The following is a 7,795-nucleotide window of genomic DNA, read 5'->3' as shown; positions in this document are numbered from 1 at the left end:
GGATAAGACAGACATAAAGAACTGGAGACCCATCACCCTTCTAAACGCCGATTACAAGATCATGGCTAAAATATGCGCCAACAGACTTAAAGAAATCATACATAAAATCATACATCAAAACCAAGTCTGTGGCGTCCCTGGGAGGGCCATACATGATAATTTAAACCTTTTAAAGGACTGCATTAGCGACACGAAGTCGAGGCATGGCAAAATTGCCATTTTATCTATAGACTTTGAGAAGGCCTTCGACAGAGTGTCGCATTTTTATCTTTTTAAGGTTTTAGAGAAGATGGGTATACCAGAAGGCTTTTTATTGTCTCTAAGAGCCTTTTATGATGACTGCACGAGCAAGATTTTAGTGAACGGTTTTAAGACGCAGGATGTCCTTTTAAAATCCGGGGTGAAGCAGGGGTGTCCCTTGTCCCCACTACTTTTTATATGTGCACTGGAGCCTCTTTTATGCGCATTACGAGCTGATAAGCAGATCAGAGGAACCCCCCTTCCGGGTGGGGGGGGTATTGAGGCTAAAGTAGTGGGGTACATGGATGATGTCGCGGTGCTCTGCAGGGACACCCTCTCAATTCAAAAAACCATGAAACAAATTCAGTATTTTTGCTGCTTCTCCGGTTTTAAAGTAAATTTTAGTAAAAGCAACATTTTAAACATTGGAAACATGCTTTTATCGGACATTCCTGTACCTGTTTCTGATTCCGTGCAGATTTTAGGGGTCTCCTTTAATGAGTCCAACAACGGTTTTACCAGTTGGGACTTGGTGGCACAAAAAATAAACAAAAAGTTATGTATGTGGAGCATGCGGCAGCTGACGCTGGAGGGGAAGGTTTTAATAACGAAAATGATTATTTTACCCATTTTATTGTATTTAAGTATGGTGTTTCCCCCTCCAGACCGGCTGCTAAAGAAGATAACAAAGGCATGCTTCACATTTTTATGGAACTCCAAAATGGAAAAGCTCAGAAGAGAAATAGTTTTAAAACCCAAAGCCATGGGGGGGAAGGATTTCCCTGATTTTAGAGCTTTTCTTTTAACGAAATATTTTAGCATGTGTCTTAGCGCTGTTTTTAAGAATCACTATTGGTCGTATTTTATTCGTTTTAACACAGGTTATTTTATGAGAAGACACGGGTGGTTCTCTACGGTTTTAAATTCCCCCTACTCTTTTAACCTGACGAGTGAGTACACGAATTTAGCCAAGATAGTGATTTTATATAATTTTAGTGGTAAGACGGTGCAATACCTTTTAAATAGTAAAAGAACTTATAAGGATATTAAGGAAAGTGGTTTTATGGCTCCTGCAAGCAATTTTAATGAACAGAAAACAAAAGAAATATGGAGAGCTGTTAACGATACTTCTCTTTTTAATGCACAGAAGGACCTTGCCTGGAGCTGCGTTCACGAGTGTCTTCCATGCCGGGCATTCCAGCATCGAAGAGGGCTGACCAACTCTGCCGCATGCCCAAGACCAGGATGTCAAGAAGAGGAGACCGTGCAACATCTTATGTGGACTTGTTTTTTTACTAAAATCATATGGACTAAAATAAGCCCTCTTCTACACAAAATCACCCGGAACAAAGGAATAAAGATGGAGACCGTGCTGTATGGATGTCTGGAGTGCCCCACGCGGACCGAGAAGATAATGGCATGGAAGATCATCAACTGCGTGAAGGCGGCTCTATGGAAGGCCCGAAACATTTTACTGTTTAAGCATGAGATTTTATCAGTGCAGGACGTTTTATCTATTTGTTTTAGCGAAATGTATGACTACTTTTTAATAGATAAGAAAAACTTTCCTATTTTATCTAGAAAATGGCTTTTAAGTGAGTGGAGTTCCATATTGTGATGCCACCAAGTGCCCATTTTATGTTTACGTAACATGTATTTTTATAAGAGTTTTCGTTTTAGAACATTTTTATGTTTTAAAATGTTCTTAATGCTTTCTTTTCTGATGAAATGTAAACTCTTGTTGTTAAAATAAAGTCACCCCACTAGTTGGGGATGTTAACTAAAAAAAAAAATCTGTTCTTATCAGTTTAATATCTGATACGTCCCCTATCTGGGGACCATATATTAAATGGATTTTTAGAACAGGGAGCTGGAAAAAGAGCTTGCTCTGTCCACTCCACGCATTGACCTGGTATTGCAGTACCTCCAGGACCGGTGCACCCCCTTTCCTACAACAGTTTCCAAAAGCAGAAAAACAACACCGACGAGCAAGAGGTGCAGCGCAGCTGTGGCGGCGGCTGCTGCTACCACCACCCAAGCACTTTGATTGACACTCAGCCCGTCTGCTCGCAACATTGTATCCACTGAGCAGCTGCGTCTGCCAGAGTGTGCACAGCACAGGTACAACTGGAAGCAAAACAACACACACACACACACCAGTTCATATGGCAGCCGCACTCTATAGTTCGTACCTACCGCTGCGCTAATAGCCAAGTTGGAAACATCGGGCAGGCACAGCGTATCCTGGCAGCCTGCGTCTGTATGCTCCACGTATTCGGGTCATGGGTGTATGTGCAGGGGGCCCGGAGCCCAAGGGGGCCCATAAAGTCTCTCTTCCCCACATTGTAAACCAATGCTATCAATGAAGCTTTATAGTTTGGGGGCCCAGTTCCAGACTTTGTACTGGGGCCCCGCAGCTTCAAGTTACACCTCCGGATCAGGATAATGCTAGGCCATTCCAACCAGCCTGTGTGTGTGACCTGCAGTCGCTGGTAGTCGAAAAGCGGCCGGCCCCGGATGCACGCTTCAGAGTGGACAGACAGCAGCGGACCCCCAATCACACAGGCCCAAGGCTTGCTATGTAGCACGGAATACCTCATTGGACTGCAGCACTCCACGCGGGCTGAGATACACGCTCCACGTGGGATGGGCAGTATTCGTCCATGAAGATCCAGGCCAACGTTTAGAGATGGAGCAACACTCGGGGAGCAAAGAACTCCAACGAACGGACGTCTACTTTACAAGGATGTATTGCTTTATTCAATGCATGGACACAGAAACAGTTCAACCGCTTGATTACAGACCGCAGTCAATACAGTAAAGAAAGAAATGTGTCTGTTTAATGTAAACTTGCATGGAGCTCGTTTGTCAGCCACTAACTGACTGAATGCTGAAACGTGGTCTGACGTTACATGCACCACCAGGGATAAGGCCTTGCCTATAAGCATTCCCCAGCTGGCAAAAACGGAACCTCCCTGCCTATTCCTCACCATGGAAGAACGGAACCTACCTTTTTTTTAAAAAAAGAAAGCCACAGCAGCAGCCAACTAGATTTTGGTAGGCCGCTGTCTCCCCCTTGTGTGCTGCATAAAAAATGCACTCCACTAAAAATAACAATGATCCACGAAATAGAGCGTATGGAGAGAATGAGGCTTCCAGATGAGCCGTCAGGCTATGATAAATTGTATCACACCTGGGCGATATGGATAGATGCCCGGAGCTCACCCCTATTTACCAAGTGGTTACAGACAGGGACATGTGAGTAACACGTTTAAACCACAATCGTAAAGAGAAACAACAATTCCGGAGCCCGCCCCCCCCCCCCTTTTTGTTTTATTTTCTCTTTCTCCCGTGTCATAGATACCTACCCTCCCTTACCACTCCCCCCCCTTACCCTCCCCTCATTCCCCTGTTTGTAGACCTTATAAAATATCACAGACAAACATGATATAGTTCAACTCGAAATTGATTTATTAAGTTTCATTGTCAAAGTTATTTTTACATTGCTTTGAGATAAGGCAAAAGTTTCCCCCCCTCCATGAAACCAATAAAACCTATATTGAATAAAATAAAAATGATGCAGTTACCGGTAGTTCTGCAGCTTCTTGGTGGAAATAAAGACCATCTCCCGTCTCCCAGCTGCAGCAGAGACTGACTGAAATGGCTGCCAAGCCCGGTATTAATGCTTCTAAATTGATGACATCACAAAGGAGTGACATCGTCAGCCTTCCAAACACCTGGCTCAATTGCATACAGTATGTATGTATGTATGCATGTATGTGAGTGAGTCTATCTATCTATCTATCTATCTTTATTAATTATGTAGAATATAGATATGGATTATTTCTAAATTACAGATTTTGTAGATATAGATTAAAGATAGATTTAAGATTGTATGTGTGTGTGTATATGTGTGTATATGTGTGTGTGTGTGTGTATGTATGTATGTATAATGTATATATGTAAAAAAAATATAAAATCTGTAGTTATGTATGTATGTATGTATGGCGGGCGGGCAAAAAAGGCCTGCTGTATGTTTTTAAGTTCTTCGGATGACCATGCCGCTCTAATATTCTCCTTACTAGGGTCTACTAATGCTGGCCCAGGGGAAGGCAATAAAGCCCTATGGGGCCGAAGCCAATTTCCCTTATTTTAGGTAAAAAGTTTCCATCCGTCCCCACTCGAAATGCGGCGGGCCGAAGAGATCCCTCCAACCGACCGACCGACGCACCTTCAGAGACAAACTAGTGCTTGCTTCTAGTGTCATCGCCGGCTTAACCATCCTTTGTAGGGAGCTGACGAGTCCTGCAGCAGCAGCAGGCTCTGCAAGCCTAGGATGCGTGAGCACGGTGCAAGAGGAAGGACTGAGGGTGTGAGGCTGGGCGCGGTTGAGAAGGCGTGGGGCGGGGCTATGGAAAGTTTTACAAGCTCTCCCAGCTGCCTGGGTGCATTGTGGGTGTGCCCAGAGTGCTGGCTGAGCGTGTTGCCTCAAGCCTTGGAAGTGGAGTTGGGCGGACCGGGCTACAGGTGAAACCCGTTACGGGTTATCGCTTCTCGGCCTTTTGGCTAGATCAAGTGCAGTTTGTCTGGTCAGGGGCTTGAGTGATCTGGGTTAGCCCAGCGATCACCGTACTGCTTGGCAGTAGTCACACTGTGATTTTTCAGAAATCGACAGACTTATTGAAGATGTCTGGGATCCAGAATACCATACGCTTCATGGTGGACAGTAAAGATAGGACCAAGAATACCGTCGTGTATGTTGTCCGGGACATTATTATGGTGGAAATCGGAGTGCCCAAGGATGAGATCTTTTGCGTCCAGGATTTTCCGAGACTCGGCCAATACGACGTCACTTTCTGCGGAGGAGTTTGTCTGAACGTGTACGAGTGGTTGAGGAGCCATAAAGACATTCCGCTACTACGGGGTGTAAAGGTAATCCCTTTATTTGGCATACAAGAGAAACCATTAATCTTGCATGTATACAACCCGTACACAGATAAAGACATGATAGTGAACTTTCTCAAGCGTTACTGTGACGTGGTTAAAGGTGGCGAAAAAATGACTAATATACTTGGCATTTTTAACTCCAAGTACAAGTTTTGGGTTAGGCTGAGAATGGACGCTACCAAAATTGGGGGAGTGACGCATCCGCCTGCGAATTTTACCATAGCAGGTAACCGGGGATATCTTTACTACCCGGGGCAACCGACCTTCTGCAGGAATTGCAACCAGTTTGGGCACACTAAGGAAGACTGTTCCAGTGGTCTAGTCTGCAGAAACTGCCAGGAGACCGGGCATCACGCTGGCAGTTGTCCAAAGCCGAAATGCTGCGACCTGTGTGGCGATAATGACCATATGTGCAGGGACTGTCCTTTAAACCTACCGTCCAGGGGCGCCTGGAAGACTAAATCCTACGCGGCGGCTACTAGTCGTGAGGCTACTACCATTCATGTGGCTCCTACTAGTAATGTGGCTTCTACTAGCAGTGCAACACCTGTTGCTATAAGTGAGGTTGCTACTGTGACTAAGCCTGTGGTGACTGCGGCGGAGAACACTGCAAGACCTCCCCAGACTACTGAGAAGGATAAGCCTGCGGGGTCAAAAAATCCTAAAACTGCAGAGGTAGAAGAGAACATCAGGAGGAAGATTGGGAGTCATAAGCCCAATGTTGGGAGTGCTACTCCTGAAGACCAGGTGGCGGGAGTAATTAGGCAGTTGGAAGAGATAATTGAAGAGGTGGACAGCCCCATTAACCCCTCGGGAAAGATTGAGGAGTTTTCGTCTCCTGAAGCAGTCCTGTGCAAGAGGGAGGGGGGAGGTGGACTTGATGTCTCCAGCGAGGAGGAATTTGTGCAGGTTGCGGACCAAAACACAGCGAAAAAGAGAAAGTGCACAAAGAGTAGAGAGACGCTTATGGAGGTCAGTAACCCCTTTGAGACTCTGGCACAGGACCTCGAGTGCTCAGGTGAGAGTGGTGAGGAGGTATAAACTGAGCCACTATGAGTGCATATATCCTGTAATTCTGTGGTTTAGCCACTTCAAAGGTGGAGAGTTATAGTGCATGACATACATTTTGTTGATGCCAGTGATAGTGGAATGGAGTTTCATGCCAGTGGCAAGCAAAAAGTTTGAAATATCATGTGGTTTAGCCACCTTAAGTGGAAGGTAAATAATGCATAAATGTTTCATTATGCGTCCTGTTGCATAATATCAGGATCATGTTGCTATAAGCTGCCATTTATATCATGATTTCTGTATGTTCCCAGAACGTACGGGTTTTTAAGTCGAAGGCCAGGAGAGCAGCGATTTTTAGTTTATTACGGCAAGAAAAGGCCGACATATTTTGTTTGCAGGAGTGCGGCACAGACGCTGATATTAAGTCTTTTGAATGGCCTTACGGTGACGCGGTATGGTCTGGGAGCATGCAAAACAAGAATGATGGGGTCGGTATTTTAATAAACTCCAAAGAATTAACACTACATAGTAGTGAAGTAATAGAAGCGGGGAGATGTGTCTCCGCAGTAGTATTATACAGAGATATACCGCTCCGGGTTGTTAATATATATGCACCAGTGGAGAAGCAAGAAAGGTGCGCTTTATTCGAAAAAATAATGTTTTTTTTACAGGGCAGGTCACCTACTATTCTGGTGGGTGACATGAATTGCGATATGTCAAGGAGAGCATTTGACGTATCCGCAAAACGGCTATATGAAATGGTCAGCGACTTTCATTTGACGGATGTGCAGCAAGCGTGCGGCATATCCCCTCGTTTGAACACCTACCACGCAGACAGGGGAGGGGTTCACTCCTGTCTGGACTATTGTTTTATTTCATATGAGTTTTCTGCTATTAGTTATACACAAAAACCGGTGTTATTTTCTGACCATGAGGGCGTGTTGTGTGAGATTGCTGTTAGGGAGAGTGCAGTGTGTGGGAGGGGTGTATGGAAGCTGAATGTGAGGATGTGAGAGTGCAGTATGAATGTGAGTATAAAATATGGAGTAGGAGGAAGGCGGAGTTTGATAACATCCTGGCCTGGTGGGAGTGGGTAAAGAAAAAAACAAAATCCTTTTTCAAGTCCATAGGATATAAAAAATCAAGTGAAAGAAGAAAGGAGTATGCAAGATTTAATGCTCGGTTATGCTTCCTTGCAAAGCTGCGTGAAAGCGGCATGGAGGTCCAGCAGGACATAATACAAGTCAAAAGAGAGATTAATAACTATCTAAACCAGAAAGGCAAGAGTATTGTGTATAGAGCGAAGGTAGAAAAGCTGGAGCAGGATGAAAAGTGTACACGCTTCTTTTTTAAAAAAGCCTTCGCTAAGAGACCTACTTTTGAGTGTGTGGTGAATGAGGATGAGTGTGAGGTGAGGGGGGAGGGGGTGCATGAGGTGATTGCGGGGTTCTATGAGGAGCTGTATGTGGATAAATGGAGGGATGAATGTTTGGAGCATGAGGTTTTGAGTGAGGTTGAGAGTAAGCTTGGGGATGTGGAGCGAGTGTCTATTATGAGAGAGGTGTCTACAACAGAAGTCTTCTATGTGATACAGAGCTTG

The 7,795-nt window shown here is 44.8% G+C and overlaps 1 non-coding gene across 1 annotated transcript; it reads left to right on the top strand.

Annotated features, from left to right (window-relative positions):
• The first annotated feature begins 1,999 nt into the window (after positions 1 to 1,999).
• LOC136574044 (U2 spliceosomal RNA) lies at positions 2,000 to 2,186 on the top strand. The gene has a single exon (XR_010786208.1). It is a non-coding gene; the product is annotated as a U2 spliceosomal RNA (small nuclear RNA).
• The last annotated feature ends 5,609 nt before the right edge of the window (positions 2,187 to 7,795 follow it).

Source organism: Eleutherodactylus coqui, chromosome 7 (assembly GCF_035609145.1).
Source record: "Eleutherodactylus coqui strain aEleCoq1 chromosome 7, aEleCoq1.hap1, whole genome shotgun sequence".
In the NCBI taxonomy this organism is placed as follows: Eukaryota; Metazoa; Chordata; class Amphibia; order Anura; family Eleutherodactylidae; genus Eleutherodactylus; species Eleutherodactylus coqui.
Note: the sequence above shows the minus strand (reverse complement) of the source record. Positions and strands in the feature narration are given on the sequence as shown.